The sequence below is a fragment of the Nycticebus coucang genome, chromosome 14 (assembly GCF_027406575.1).
Source record: "Nycticebus coucang isolate mNycCou1 chromosome 14, mNycCou1.pri, whole genome shotgun sequence".
Classification (NCBI taxonomy): Eukaryota; Metazoa; Chordata; class Mammalia; order Primates; family Lorisidae; genus Nycticebus; species Nycticebus coucang.
The window spans coordinates 32,546,924-32,563,335 of NC_069793.1; the positions used below are offsets into that span (position 1 = coordinate 32,546,924).

Here is a 16,412-nt window from a genome sequence, read left to right on the forward strand (position 1 = left end):
TTTTTTGTTGCAGTTTGGTCGGGGCTGGGTTTGAACCCACCACCCTCGGCATATGGGGCCCGCGCCCTACTCACTGAGCCACAGGCGCCACCCTTTACTAATTATTTAAATTGTTAAGAGTTACTTCTTTAGGCTCGTCACCTGTAATTCAGTGGTTAGGGCACGGCCACATCCACCAGGTCTGGTGGGTTGGAACTCGGCCCGGGCCTGCTAAACAACAGTGACAACAATAACAACAAAATAGCCAGATGTTGTGGCAGACGCCTGTAGTCCCAGCTACTTGGGAAGCTGAAGCAAGAGAATCACTTAAGCCCAAGAGTTTGAGGTTGCTGTGAGCTGTGATGCCACAGCACTCTACCAAGGGTGACATAGTGAGACCGCCTCAAAAAAAAAAAGAGTTGCTTCTTTAGTGTTTATCATGTGTTGGGTACTATGGTTAGTACCTTATATGGATAATCTGATGAAATTGTCATACCAATTTTATGGTTTTGTATTACAGTTATCTTCACCTAACACTTGCAGATTTTGAATCTCAAAGAAGTTAAAAAAGTCATCCAGGATTATGAAACAAGTCAATGGTAGTGGCCATAGTCTAACTGCAGCCAGCTTGACTCCTAAGCCTGCGTTCCTAGTTGCTAATCTGTGAACCCCCATTAAGGCCAGACCACAGCCACTGAGCTCGGGCATGTCCTCACTGCCTGACACAGAGACTCAATACCAGCCCTGCTTCTAAAATTGATGTTCTTTATACATTTTCTGTTCTGCCTCAAACAGGAAGGAAGCAGCTCTGTGCTATACATAGGTCAGGAGGCCAGGTGGGCCCATTTCCCATCCATCACTGAGCCCTTTCACTGCCCTCTCCCTCCAGCCTCAGTGGGCTCCTCTTTGGAATGGTCATAAGTACAGCTATGGTTTATCAGGTGCTAACTACACACGCAGGGCCATTTCAGGCACTCCGTGGGCATGAAACAAAACTTCATACACAATCCTGCAAGGGAGACATTATTACCTCTGGTTTTCAGAGAGGGAAGCTTTGATTCAGAAAGTTTAAGTAACATGGCTAAGGGCGCACAGTAACCAAGTGGCAGAGCTGAGATGGGAACCCACAGTCTAATGCTGAAGGTATGTTCTATCAGGGTGCATGGGGATTGTGTGGGGACTTTGTTCTTATCTATTATATTATCTTATAATATCATGAAAATGATGCAGGGACCTTTTTTTGCTGATCGCCTTTCATTAGCATTTGTATATTTATTGCATGGGCCCAAACAACTCTTCTTCCAATGTAGCCCAGAGAAGCCAAAAGGTCAGACACCCCTGCTAGATGATCTTTGTCATTCAGCTTTAAGGAGATAAAGAAATCACACAATTCACCTACTTCATGTGTTCAATTCAATGGCTTCAATGTATATTCACACAGTGATACAACCACCACCACAATCAACTTTAGAACATTTTCATTACCCAATAAAGAAACTCTTTACGCCTTGGCTAACTCCAACCTCCACCCACCATATTCCATCAGCCCTGGGCACCCACCAGCCTACTTTCTGTCTCCGCAGAGCTGCCTTTTCTTGGCATTGCCTATACATGGAATTGTACAATAGATGGTTCTTTGAGGCTTCTTTCACTCAGCATGATACTGTCAATTCCTAGCTATGTTGTGCCTTGTGTCAGTAATTCATTCCTTTGTAGCGTTCTGTAGTGGTCCATTATATGGATGTACCACATTTTACTGATGTCGATGGATACGTGGGTCATTTCTAATGTCCCTTCTCTTATGACCCCTTTTTGCTTTTTGAGGATGTTCTGAAGACCAAATAGAAATTAGACCACGAAGCAGTTCATACTATCAAGCTCTCTACAAGTAGGAGTCAGCAGTTTTTATTGAGTGGGTGGAAACAAAATGAGGGCAAGTTGGTTTATGTTTATTTGTTTCCAATGAGCACAGCGCATTCTGAAGCAGTAGTTGGAAATTTAGTGCTGGAATAAGAGCTGCTTGTGTTCTTATCACTGTGGTGCCTCTTCAGCATGCCATTCTGTGATAATAGTTTCTATCTCAACCTTTATTTTTTGCTATAAAACAAATGATAGCCAGGGGCTCTTTAAGGGAACGATTTTTCATTCGGAGTGATTCAAAAGTCTGGCATTTAACTTTTATGGAAAACAGATCTATCTTCTACCACTAAACTAGGAAATTGTTGACTGGAAATAATCTTACTAAACCAATTAAAAAACTCTTCATGGATCTTTCTCATCAGCAGTTCAGCAATCCATATATCTTTCAGATATCAGAAGAGGCTAATCATGTGTGTGTTACTAAGGAGTCCACTGTGTATATTTTGTAAACACACACAGATGAATCCAAGAAGAAAACCAGGACAGTTAAGAAACTTGCATCCTCTTTTCTTTCTTATCCTGGGGTGAAATGAAACAGAAGTGGGAGATTATGTTCTTTCCCCCCATCTTAATTTAGCAAACTAGGAATTGTTTCAACTAAGTCCTATAAAGATTGCATATGCTGCACAAAGAGTCCTCACATATAACAAACTTTGGGGTTAGGTTTTTCAGCAGCCAGACTGAAGACGGTGTAAAAATATCCCTATAAAATCTTTCCTGAAAAAGGCTGCTTCTACCATTTTCAAAGGGGCCTCTACACAATTCAACAGATTTATTGAGTGCCGACTGTTATCTGGCAAAGGACATGGAGACAAGCATACAGAGAGGTAACAGAGCATGAGAAAGGTGATCATCAGGACAGGAGAAAAGGATGAGAATGGGTGGTGGGAGAGAGAGAAAGGGGGTGGGGGGAGAGAAAGAGTCTGCATTGGAACAGCAAGTTGCAGAGTCAGGATGTGCAGAAGATACTAATAGATAATATTTTTAATACATTTACTATTTGCTGGACACAGTATCAAGTCACTCAACACATAATTTCTCATTCAGTTACCACAACTTTTAAGATGTGGATACCATTCTTATACTCCTTTTTAAAGATGGGACTTACTTGCCCAAGGCACACCTTTAGTAAGTTGAAAGAATGAAGGCCGAAAAATTCAGAGCAACTCCAAGCCCAACTTCTTAACCAACGCCCTAAACCACTTCTTAATTGAACAGAAACCAATCTATTCAGGGTGCTCTATGTCCCAAAGTAGACAAAATTGTTTTTCTTTTAGGAAAATGAAGTCTAATTTTCTTCCTGCAACTTAGATAATTATGACTCTGAAATCTGTGCATTTGAAGAGATCAGAATTTTACATTTTATCATTTGAAGGTCCTTGGGATGAATGTGGTATTTCAGTGGCCCTCAGAGGTGCTGGGAAGAGGGTGACTTTGACCTAGGATACTTCCATACCCCAACCCTACTCCAAAGTTCAAGGATACTACCCTTTTCTCTACCATTTTGGTCCTCAAATTACCATTTGGGTTCCCATTACTCCTGAGATAGCACATGTCCTAGATCTGATATGTTTCCTTAGACATCAGAAAAAGCAGCCTCTAGAGTTGGAAGGGACTGTGAGGCATTATATGGTATAATACTCCCATTTTGCAGATAAGGTCAACTGAGTCCTGATGAGGTGAACCAGGACCTCAATTCACAGAGCTGGATAATAAGTCTCTGATGGATTGCTCCTTTTTCTTTCTTTTTTATTGTTAAATCATAGCTGTGTACATTAGTGCAATCAAGGGGTACAATGTGCTGGTTTCATATACAATCTGAAATATTCTCATCAAACTGTTCAATGTAGCCTTCATGGCATTTTCTTATTGTATATAGACATTTGTATTCTGCCTTTAGTAAGTTTCGCCTGTACCCATTCTAAGACGCACCATAGGTGTGGCCCCACCCATCACCCTCCCTCCGCCTTAACCTCCCCCCTCCCTTCCCCTTCCTTGGCCCTTTCCTCATACTCTTGTGCTATAGTTGGATTATAGCCTTCATGTGAAAGCTATAATTTAGCTTCATAGTAGGGGTGAGTACATTGGATACTTTTTCTTCCATTCCTGAGATACTTTGCTAAGAAGAATATGTTCCAGCTCCATCCATGTAAACATGAAAGAGGTAAAGTCTCCATATTTCTTTAAGGCTGCATAATATTCCATGGTATACATGTACCACAATTTGCTAGCCATTCGTGGGTCGATGGGCACTTGGGCTTCTTCCATGACTTAGCAATTATGAATTGGGCTGCAATAAACATTCTGGTACAGATGTCTTTGTTATATTGTGATTTTTGGTCTTCTGGGTATAAACCTAGTAAAGGAATTATAAGATCAAATGGCAGGTCTATTTTTAGGTCTCTAAGTATTCTCCAAACGTCCTTCCAGAAGGAACGTATTAGTGTGCATTCCCACCAGCAGTGTAGAAGTGTGCCCTTTTCTCCACATCCATGCCAACATCTCTTGTTTGGGATTTTGTTATGTGGGCTACTCTTACTGGGGTTAGGTGATATCTCATAGTAGTTTTGATTTGCATTTCTCTGATGATTAAGGGTGATGAGCTTTTTTTCATGTGTTTGTAGATCGTGCGTCTGTCTTCTTTAGAGAAGTTTCTCTTCAAGTCCCTTGCCCACCCTGAGATGGGATCACACGTTCTTTTCTTGCTAATACATTTGAGTTCTCTGTGGATTCTGGTTATTAGACCTTTATTGGAGGTGTAACCTGCAAATATTTTCTCCCATTCTGAGGGCTGTCTGCTTGCTTTACTTACTATGTTCTTGGCTGTGCAGAAGCTTTTTAGTTTGAACAGGTCTCAGTAGTGTATTTTTGATACTGCTTCAATTACCTGGGGAGTCCTCCTCATAAAATATGCACCCAGGCCAATTACTTCAAGAGTTTTCCCTGCACTTTCTTCAAGTATTTTTACAGTTTCATGTCTTAAGTTTAAATCTTTGATCCAGTGAGAGTCTAACTTAGTTAATGGTGAAAGGTGTGGGTCCAGTTTCAATCTTCTACAGGTTGCCAGCCAATTTACCCAGCACCATTTGTTAAATAGGGAATCTTTTCCCCACTGAATGTTTTTAATTGGCTTGTCAAAGATCAAATAATAAGTAGCTGGATTCATCTCTTGATTCTCTATTCTATTCCAGACATCTACTTCTCTGTTTTTGTGCCAATACCATGCTGTTTCGATCACTATGGATTTATAATACAGTCTCAGGTCTGGTAGCGTGATTCCTCCTGCTTTGTTTTTATTTTTGAGTAATGTTTTAGCTATTCGAGGTTTTTTCTGATTCCATATAAAACGAAGTATTATTTTTTCAAGATCTTTAAAATATGATAATGGAGCTTTAATAGGAATTGTATTAAAATTATATATTGCTTTGGGTAGTATAGACATTTTAACAATGTTGATTCTTCCCAGCCATGAGCATGGTATGTTTTTCCATTTGTTAACATCTTCGGCTATTTATTTTCTTAAAGTTTCATAGTTCTCTTTGTAGAAATCTTTCACGTACTTTATTAGGTATACTCCCGAATATTTCATCTTCTTTGGCACTACTGTGAAAGGAATAGAGTCCTTGACTGTTTGTTTGGCTTGGTTATTGTTGGTATATATAAAGGCTACAGATTTATGGGTGTTGATTTTGTAGCCTGAGACACTGCTGTATTCCTTGATCTCTTCTAAACGTTTTGTAGTAGAATCCCTAGTGTTTTCCAGATATAGAATCATATCATCTGCGAAGAGTGAAAGTTTGATCTCTTCTGACCCTATGTGGATACCCTTGATTGTCTTTTCTCCCCTAATTTCAATGGCTAAAACTTCCATTACAATGTTAAAGAGCAATGGAGACAATGGGCAGTCTTGCCTGGTTCCTGATCTAAGTAGAAATGATTTCAATTTAACTCCATTCAATACAATATTGGCTGTGGGTTTGCTGTAGATGGCCTCTATTAGTTTAAGAAATGTCCTTTCTATACCAATTTTCTTAAGTGTTCTGATCATGAAGGGATGCTGGATATTATCAAAAGTTTTTTCTGCATCAATTGAAAGAATCATATGGTCCTTATTTTTTAGTTTGTTTATGTGCTGAATTACATTTATAGATTTACGTATATTGAACCAGCCTTGAGACCTGGGATAAATCCCACTTGGTCGTGGTGTATAATTTTTTTGATGTGTTGTTGGATTCTGTTTGTTAGGATCTTATTGAGTATTTTAGCTCAATATTCATTAGTGATATTGGTCTATAATTTTCTTTTATTGTTGGGTCTTTCCCTGGTATGGGGATCAAGGCGATGTTTGATTTGTAGAATGTGTTGGGTAATATTCCTTCTTTTTCTATATTTTGGAAGAGGTTTAGTAATATAGGTACTAGTTCTTCTTTAAAGGTTTGGTAGAATTCTGACGTAAAGCCATCTGGTCCTGAGCTTTTCTTTTTAGGGAGATTTTGTATCGTTGATGCTATTTCAGAACTTGATATAAGCCTGTTCAACATTTCCACTTCATTCTGGCTAAGTCTTGGTAGGTGGCGTACTTCCAGGTATTGGTCGATTTCTTTCAGATTTTCATATTTGTGAGAGTAGAGTTTCTTGTAGTATTTGTTAAGGATTTTTTGAATTTTTGAGGGGTCTGTTGTTATTTCATCATTACCATTTCTGATTGATGAAATTAGAGATTTTACTCTTTTTTTTCCTGGTTAGGTTGGCCAAAGGTTTATCTATTTTTTGATCTTTTAAAAAAAACCAGCTTTTGGATTTATTGATCTGTTGTATAATTCTTTTGTTTTCCATTTCATTTAATTCTGCTCTGATTTTGGTTATTTCTTTTCTTCTACTGGGTTTGGGGTTGGGGTGTTCTTCCTTCTCCAGTTGCTTGAGATATCCCATTAAGTTATTAACTTCCTCTCTTTCCATTTTCTTGAGGAAGGCTTGCAATGCTATAAATTTCCCTCTTAGGACTGCCTTTGCAGTATCCCAGAGGTTCTGGTAATTCATGTCTTGATTGTTGTTTTGTTGCAAAAATTTGGTGATTTCCTTCTTAATCTCATCTATCCCCCATCTATCCTTCAGCGTAAGGTTGTTTAGCTTCCATGTTTTTGTATGGGTATGCAGGTTCCTGTTGTTATTGAGTTCAACTTTTATTCCATGATGGTCTGAGAAGATGCAAGGAATAATTTCTATTTTTTTTAATTTTCTGAGGTTAGATTTGTGGCCTAGGATGTGGTCAATTTTGGAGTATGTTCCATGGGCTGATGAGAAGAATGTGTATTCAGTTTTGTTGGGATGAAATATTCTGTAGATGTCTGTTAAGTCCAGATGTTGAATGGTTAAGTTTAAATCTAAAATTTCTTTGCTTAGCTTTTTTTGGAGGATCTATCCAGCACTGCTAAAGGGGTGTTAAAATCTCCAACTACAATGCAACTGGAGGAAATCAAGTTGCTCATGTCTGTTAGAGTTTCTCTTATAAATTGAGGTGCATTGTGGTTGGGTGCATAAATATTAAAATTGAAATCACATCATATTGAGTATTACCTTTAACAAATATGAAGTGTCCATCCTTATCCTTCCTTATTTTGTTTGGTTTAATGCCTATTGCATCTGCAAATAGGATTGCAACGCCTGCTTTTTTCTGCTTTCCATTTGCCTAGGGTATAGATGACCATCCCTTCACCTTGAGTCTAAATTTGTCTTTTAATGTAAGATGCAATTCTTGTATGCAGCAGATATCTGGCTTGAGTTTTTGTATCCAGTCAGCCAACCTGTGCCTCCTTAGAGGACAATTTAAACCATTCACATTAACTGAGAATATTGATAAGCCTTTCAAGAGTCCGGTGGACATTTTTTTTTTTTTAAATATGGAACGCTTCATGAATTTGCGTGTCATCCTTGTGCAGGGGCCATGCTAATCTTCTCTGTATCATTCCAATTTTAGTATATGTGCTGCCAAAGCGAGCACCCAGTGGACATTTTTAATCATTTTGCGATTGTGGAAGTTGGAATTTGTCCAAAATTTCTGGGTGGGTTTACTTTTGTGGTGGAGGATTACACAGGTCTTTATGGAGAATAGGTCTGAGAATATCCTGGAGAACTGGTTTAGTTATGGCAAATTTCTTCAACATGTGAATGTCATTAAAGTATTTAATTTCTCCATCATAAATAAAACTCAGTTTAGCTGGGTACAGGATCCTGGGTTGAAAGTTATTTTGTTTTAGGAGATTAAAAGTCGATGACCATCCTCTTCTAGCTTGAAAGGTTTCAGCAGAGAGATCTGCAGTTATTCTATTATTTTTGCCCATGTAGGTGATGGTTTTCTTTCGTCTGGCTGCTTTCAGAATTTTCTCTTTCATATTAACTTTAGTGAAATTGATTATGATGTGTCTGGGGGATGTCTCATTTGGGTTGTGTCATGCTGGAGTTCTGAAACTGTCTGCTATCTGAATTTCAGAATCTCTTGACATGTCTGGAAAGTTCTCCTTCATGATCTCATGGAGAAGAGACTCTGTGCCTTGTGAAGCAAGTCTCTTGTCGCTTTCGGGGATCACTATAAGACGAATATTGATTTTCTTCAAATTATCCCAGAGCTGTCTGAGAGAGTGATCTGTTTTTGCCCTCCATTTCTCTTCCTCTTTGAGAGTTTGGGAGCATTTGAAAGCTCTGTCTTTAATGTCAGAAATCCTTTCTTCTACTTGCTCCATTCTGTTACTGAGGGATTCTACTGTGTTTCTCAGATCTTTTAGGGCTACAACTTCTTGTCTCAATGTGTCAAAATCTTTGGTCATTTGGTCTTTGAATTCGTTGAATTCTTGAGATATCTTGGGTTACTGCTTGGAATTCTAATTCTATCTTATTTGATATCCAGATTCTGAATTCGATTTCTGACATCTCAGCTATTTGTTTGTGCATGGGAACTTGTGCTGTGTCTGCACCATTGATTCTTGGGGGAGTTGATCTACTCTGACTATTCATATTGCCAGAGTTTTTCTGTTGATTTAGCCTCATGATTGTTTTTCCCCATTGCCTCTGCCATCCTCAAAGTTGGGGAGGTGTTTCTCCAAGATTATACCCCAGCGGGATCACTCTATTGTTGCTGGATCTTTGTAGGGAGTGGCCCTGTGTAGTTCCTCTGAGGCTGCCCAGCCAAGGAGTTCTGGTTGTGGAAGCAGCTCTGGAGTGCAACACACCCAGATCCAGCAACAGGGCAGGAGGTGGTGCGCAGGGTTCTGGGAGTGCCTGGTGCCCAGTGACTTTGGCACAGAGAGCCCAAGGCTTCAGCAGTCTCAGGCCAGGAAAAGGGCTCTGTGCAGAGGCAGGGAGGGCTCCGGAGGGCACACGGCTACCAGAGTCCCTGGCCAGATGAGTGGGCTGGTGTGGAGGCAGGGAGGGGACAGGAGGGAGGACGCAGGGTTGTGCCATTCCCGCAGTTCCTGGTCAGGGCATGCAGAGGCCCAGCGGGCATGGGTTGCGGGTCGGGGGTTGTGGCGCAGCTCTTATGGAGGTCTGGGTGGCACCAAGCCCAGGTGTTTGAGGTTGCTATGAGCTGTAACGCCACGTCACTCTACCCAGGGCAACAGCCTGAGGCTCCAGTGTGCCAAAACTGGTCTCACTCTGCCCCTGAGGGTTAAGGCTGTAAGGCAGCTCAGTCCCCGCCTTTAGGCTGCTCAATCACTAGGTTACTAGCTCCTGCCTGATCCTTGCTCTGTGACCCTGAGGGTGGAACTTGCTGGGGCAGTTCTCTCACAATGGCCTCCTGTGGCCCACAACCGAACACTATTAGCTTCGTCTGGGTCAGTGGCTCAGTCTGGGGCCCTAGACAATGCCCAGGGTTCTCCGCACTCTTGCTCAAGCTCTCCCCAAAGGCAGTTCAACCGAGTGCCAAGTCCAAAAACACCGAAACAGTTCACAGGTAAGGCCTTTCCGGTTTGCAGTCTCACTGCTGCTTACACTTACAGCTGCCGGCGGGATTAGGTCAATTGGACACACACAACCACTTGCCAGTTTTCCACTGTTTTGTCCTCTTCTTGGAGTCCAGAAGTCCCTTGCTGACTCCCTGTATCCTCAAAGGGATGATTATAGGCAGATCCTGCCAGCCAGAGATGCCTGGAGTCTTATCTCCCCAGACTCACCGTGCCCAGTTGCAGGGAGCTGTTACTTGGGCACCATCTTGGATTGTCTCTTGAATTCATCAATTCTTTTCCGGACAAATTATTCTCATAACCAATCAATATTCTGCCTTAATCTTGAAAGGCAAATGACAGATAATAAAAATGCTTTGTTCAGGACAGGTAGATACCTTTTGTTTGTCGAGTTTGTTAAGGTGCTTTCTTTCCTCCAAGGAGTTGGTGACGTTCCTTGGAAACATTAGCACTGAGGTCAACATTCTAAGCAATCCTTCCTCAATTCTGTTTTCTCCACTGCCTTCACTGTGATCTTTGTGGGTACCCAAGTGATCGTATCAATATGCCATCTAACGTGTCTCCCTGTTATCTGTGGCACCTCATGGAGGCTGAGGGCCTGGGGTGGGCATCAGATTGCTCCTTTTCATGTGTGATGGTTTTGTTTTTTTTGGGAATCTTGAAAGGGGCCCAGGAATTCCCCAAAGTCTGGGATAAAGACCCCTGGAAGTTCTCAAGATGATTTAGGTGATGTTCAACAGCATTTAACATCTCTGTCAATGCTTCTGGTTTAGGTCAAAGAGATAATCTCCATTTGGCCCGGACTTTCACACCTAACACTTGGAAATCTCTCTTTTTAACAGAGAGAACAAGTCTTTGACAGTTGACTAGCCAGCCAGAGTCGAATAACATTGTTTTGTCTTCATTGTTTTTATTATTATGCCCCTATTTGTAGCAAATGATACTGACTTTTAATTTACAGTACTGATATACAGGGTGGCCATAAAGTTCATGTGCGATTTTAAATGATATACTATTAAGTTTCCCTACTTGTGTATCTGTTTTTAAAAATTGATCTTGGGGTGGCACCTGTGGCTCAGTGAGTGGGGTGCCGGCCCCTATACCGAGGGTGGTGGGTTTGAACCCGGCCCTGGCCAAACTGCAACAAAAAATAGCCAGGTGTTGTGGCAGGTGCCTGTGGTCCCAGGTACTAGGGAGGCTGAGGCAAGAGAATTGCCTGAGCCTAAGAGTTGGAAGTTGCTGTGAGCCCAAGAGTTGGAGGCACTCTACCAAGGATGACACAGTGAGACTCTGTCTCAAAAAAAATATTGATCTAAACTGTTAAACAGATGGTTCATAAATACAACAAAAGTCTTGATAATGGCAAGTAAATGACTAAAAGCAGGAGACATGATGGTAAAGCAACAAGTAATGATTTGGGGTCCCCTACAGGCCCCTGAGGTAGAAGTGTCTTCAATCACACTGCCCTAGCCCCTGCCTACCTTGAGAAGGGTCACTGTTGTATAAGGGTTAGGGACACAGCTGACCATCACTTAGCTCCATGATTCTACCACTCACATGGTCTGGTTTCTCCAGCTGTGCCCCCCTGGTGTGCCCATTCTTCTGCACCCCCAAATGACCTCCCAGTTCTTCTCTTCTTCTTGCTGTGAATTCTGATACTGAAGACACCAGATAAACTCACAGAGTATTCCTTCACACCAAAGGATGGTGATTCATGGTGGCCTCCCTGACCAGGCTTGGGTGGGAGAAGTAATGCCACATGTGGCAGGGGACCATGCTGGCCTGGGGGCTCCTGGCCCTGCCTCTCTGAAATGCAGTGTACCCTGCATGTGTGACAAATCACTGTCCTTCTCCAGGTCTCAGTTTCCTTGTCTTTATAACAAGTGCTCCCTCAGCTCTTGAAGTCTGAGTTGAAATAGTTCTGTCCTCCATTTTTCTCACCTCTCCGCCCATAGGGAGGTGGGATGAAGAAAGCAGGCAGTTTCCCCATGTGTGAACTAGGAGAGATGTGCACAGCCAAATAGAATCTCAGATTCCCAGGGCTGTTGTGAAGATGAATGAATTAAGATAGTAGCTGCAAATGTCTTGCCACAATACCCAGCACACAGTAGGTGCCCAAATGTGGCACCGAGACTATTGAATTGGTGGGCAAGCTTCTACAGACAGTGGAGGGCCCTGAGGGCTGGCAGGCTTCACTCAGGGCCATTGATGTTAGAGCCACTCATCCTCCCAGACTGGCCTCTCCCTGGGCTGGAGTGGAGAATAGGCTTATTCCCTTCCCCTGGGTCTGACCAGGGACAGAGGGCACAGTCAGAAAAATAACACCAGGAGGAGAGTGATGGGATTGCGGGCCTTTGTGTAGAGAAAAAAAAAAAAAAACTGACAAGGAGCCAAAGGTCAGGAAATCAATTTTTTTCTTCTTACAGATCTATAAGTTTAGAGGCTTGTAAAGGTCAGCGTTGTCTTTTTAAAGTACCTCCAGGATTTACATCCTGAGTAACACTTGGTTTCCTCCATAGTAAACATGAAGATCCAATTAGTTTTCCCTATAATTCAAAGAGATCGGAGAAACAGGGACCTTTCCGGTTGGGAGTCAGTTTGGCTATAAAGTTTCTTGCTGCACTATTCTGAGGACGAACTTTAATCCATATCTTATCTCCTGCTTGAAAATGAACATCCCTTCTCTTCTTATCGTAATGTTTCTGCTTTTTTTTCTACTTATTTCCCTGCTTTCCTTTGGAGCCTTGGCCATATTCCTTTCTGGCAATTAGAATGAATTCTTCATTCTTAGTTATTTGCTGCACTCAGTTACCTTAAGAATTTTTCTCCCTGACTTGACTCCAGGAGGCATTTTAAGGCCCTGTCAAATCAGAATGTTGTTGGAACCCAAGATTTCTGGGCCCTATTTCTAAGTCTTTTACAGCGATGTGAACTGGTGATCACTGGATATTTCTCTTTTTTATGGCATCCTTGAGCAAGGATGAAATCACCGACACAGCCGTTCCATGAACCCTGTTTACAGAGGCTGCTTCTCAATTTCTCCCTTCCCTCTGGGTTCTGTCCTGTTCTTTCCTGAGGGATGAAGGGGTGAAGTGGGCAATTGCCAAGGACACCACCAGCCCGAGCAGGTTTCTCGTCATGCTGGGCTGGGGTGCTGCTGTTTGCTCCTGAACATGTTCAGTTCCAGATTCCCAGGGTGAGAGGATCGGCTGTGTCCTCCTCCTTTCACAGAGGGTGACAATCAGTTGTGTTGTAAATACTTGGGCCCTTTAGAAAGGGAGGACTGAGCAGGTAAGAGATCTGTGTGTGACTTAAGGAGTGGTGGGGTCTTCTTACAAATCTAGAGGAATCTTATTTTGCTCTTCTTTGACTAAAAGAAGTGAGCTCTTCAATAATAAGGCGGTATCTTGTCCAAATATCAGTTGGAAGAATTGGCAAGAGACACTGGGCCTCTCCTGCACAATTCCTAGCTGACCGGGGGTTCTGGGTAATCATGATAACCAACATTTCCTGAGTGTAAATTATCAACAGGTCCAGTTAGAAACACTTTACATGCACTATCTCATTTAATCTTGGGGTCTCCCTGTAAGACAGATCCTATTATTTTCCTCATTTTACATACACACAGATCAAGGCTCAGGCATGTTAAGTATCTTGCCCAAAGTCCAAGTAAGTAAGGGCGGGGAACATTTCATGCAACAGTTTGATACATAACGTTTTTTCATCCAACTTCGACGAGTGAAGGAAACAGTGGGTAACCATACACTTACCTAATATGGTTGAGATAAGGAGAGGTGTTTTTGTTTTTGGCTCTTAAAATATTCCCATGTCGTTTTCCTCTTTGCCTCTTGCCTAACAGTCTGGATAGGAAGTATAGCAAATCGGAATGCTTTCTGACATTGTAGAAAATAGTAAGTTCAACTTAAATTGACTATAATAAAGGAGATTTATGAGCTCATATAAATATCTTCAAGTCCAAAACTAGGATGATCCAGCATCTCAATGACGTTATCACGGACTTAACTTCTTTCTGTCCTTCTGTTCAGTCTTCTGTAGTGTGAGCCTCATCCAAAGGCTGACGTGCCTCTTGGTGGTGAAATGGCTGCAGAAATTCTAGCCTTAATATTTGCATAGAAGGTGAAAGAGCACTTCTTTTTTTTTTTTTTTTGGCCGGGGCTGGGTTTGAACCCGCCATCTCCGGCATATGGGACCGGCGCCCTACCCGCTGAGCCACAGGCGCCGCCCTTTTTTTTTTTTTTTGAAAGAGCACTTCTTATGTAGCATTCTAAGCAAGAATCCAGAGATTTACTCTGATTGAACAACTAAACTTGCAGCTAAACCTTGAATCCATCCTCCTTCACGGCCAGGGAAGTAGAATTTATTGCCTGACTTAATCCAACTAGTGATCATCCCTAGAAATGGGGGCAGAATCTGCTTCTGTTGGCTTCATAGGCTATATCAGGAGAGTGGAGACCCAAATGAAATCTGGGTAGTCATGAAGGAGAAAGCATAGAATGGTCACTGGGTAAATAATTCATCTCTTTGAGTTATTTACAGATAAGACATAGCTTTGGTTAAAAGTGAAAGAAGGCCCAATGGCTGAGATTCAGGAATTTATTAATCTCACTTCACATGAAATGTGAAGGCAGGCCATTCCAGTTAGTATAATGGCTCAGTGATGAACCCAGTGGCCTGGCCCTTTTCTGCTTTGTCATACTCAGGGTTTCAGCAATGGTCACACATGATTGCTAAAGCACCAGGTATTACATGCTCAACTGTTCCTCAAACAGGAAGGAGAAAGGATGGAAACAAAGGGCTGTCTTCTGAATCCCTTTTACTGGGGTGGAATAATCCTTCCCAGAAATCTCCTAGCTATTTCTCTCCTCCATCTATTTCCCTCCTCCTCTATTTCTCTCCTCCATGGTCTGAACTGGATCGTATGGCCGTTGCTAGCTGCAGAGGAGTCTTGGAAAGTACTATCTGAAGTTTTTCAGTATCTGTAGCAGGAAGCTGGCAAGGAAGAAATGGATTGAGAATGGCTTGAGTAGTTATCCAATAATGTCATGTTGGGTGATTCTGTACTGAGAACTAGAGGTCGTATGCTAAGATTTTTCTAATGTCAATTACAAAGAATGTTATCAGGATCTGACTTAAGGTCTTAGCAAAACACAGAGTCAGAAGCAGTTAGCTTTCATCCACCAATATGATGTTCAATGTAGCATTGAGTAGTCAAGTGTTGACATCAATGAGAGGTTTATTAGGAGCAAAGTTAGGCATCAGCCCACTTTACATTGTCAGCACTAAATGAACATCTCACATCTAATTAAAATTCAGATGTTTAAAGAGGCTTATAAAAATGGGAAATTCCAGTATTTACTGTTGACGAAGGTTTTTGTTTTTTCTAGATGACAATAACCCCCTACTAAATTAATTAATTTAGAGCTTCAGGACTCTAAATTCAGTCTCAAAGTACATTACAAACATCACATCACTCAATACACTTTGGCTAGTATCAGCAAAATATTTTTGGCTTTTTTGAAGATAGAAGCAATGAGGCCAAGAAAGTGACTCAATAGATGAAAGGAACAGTAGGCTGAAGGATGCTGAGAACAATCTGATCACACACACACATATCCATTATGTTTTCAGTTTCAAACTATTCCAACTTTGGACATTTTTCTTTGCTTCTGACTTCCTTTGAAAAAATGACATGAGCAAATTTTTCACTGCAGTTGGAAACAGACTCTGCTAGAAGACAGAGGCCAACAGCCCGGGAAATTGTGACAAATGAATCTGCTAGGAGGAAAGAAAAACTTAAACTATTTGGAGAGCAAGGGATCCAGGAGTAACCGCAGTTTTGCTGGGCAGGGCCCATGCAGCCTTACATTATAGTATTGACTCACAACCAACATGTCATGGTGCGTTAGCATTTATGAGGTATTTTCACTTACATTGCCAATCATCCCAGGCTCTAATAAAACTCCACTAGAGCATATTTGGGATGTACACTTACAAGGGGATATTATAGATATGGCCATTCATAGTATCCATTCACCCGAACCCACAGGGGCCAATCAGAATCTTCCCCTGAAAATTTTTTTGTTGCAGTTTAGCTGGGGCTGGGTTCGAACCCGCCACCCTCAGTATATGGGGCTGCAGCCCTACTCACTGAGCCACAGGCGCTGCCCTGAAATTTTCATATGTACTCACATAGTTATCTCCACCCCGTGCTGTAAAGCTGGAAGGGAAGGCTGGGACTGTAGAGGAGAACAGGCAGATGGAGAGAACTTAGCAGCGCTTTGGACCCAGGACCAATCTTTTGCTGAAGCCAGATTCCTTGACATGTCCTAGTTAGGTGAGCCAATACATTCTGTTTCTGGCTTAGCTAGTTTCAGTTGCATATCTCTCACTTTCATGGAAGAGTCCTGACTGATAACTGCCATTGATACGAGCTGTGTCCATCTTTCCGGTTGCAGCTTGCATTGAACCTTTTGATGAAGTCTTCCCTGGTGATTTTTCCTTTTGCTAGTAGCGATATCCTTCTCTGTAGCAAAC

General features: G+C 41.8%; 1 non-coding gene across 1 annotated transcript; it reads right to left on the reverse strand.

The window, feature by feature from the left end:
* Positions 1-7,793: 7,793 nt before the first annotated feature.
* On the reverse strand, positions 7,794-7,900 carry LOC128566096 (U6 spliceosomal RNA). Its single transcript, XR_008374392.1, has one exon. It is a non-coding gene; the product is annotated as a U6 spliceosomal RNA (small nuclear RNA).
* Between the last annotated feature and the right edge of the window lie 8,512 nt (positions 7,901-16,412).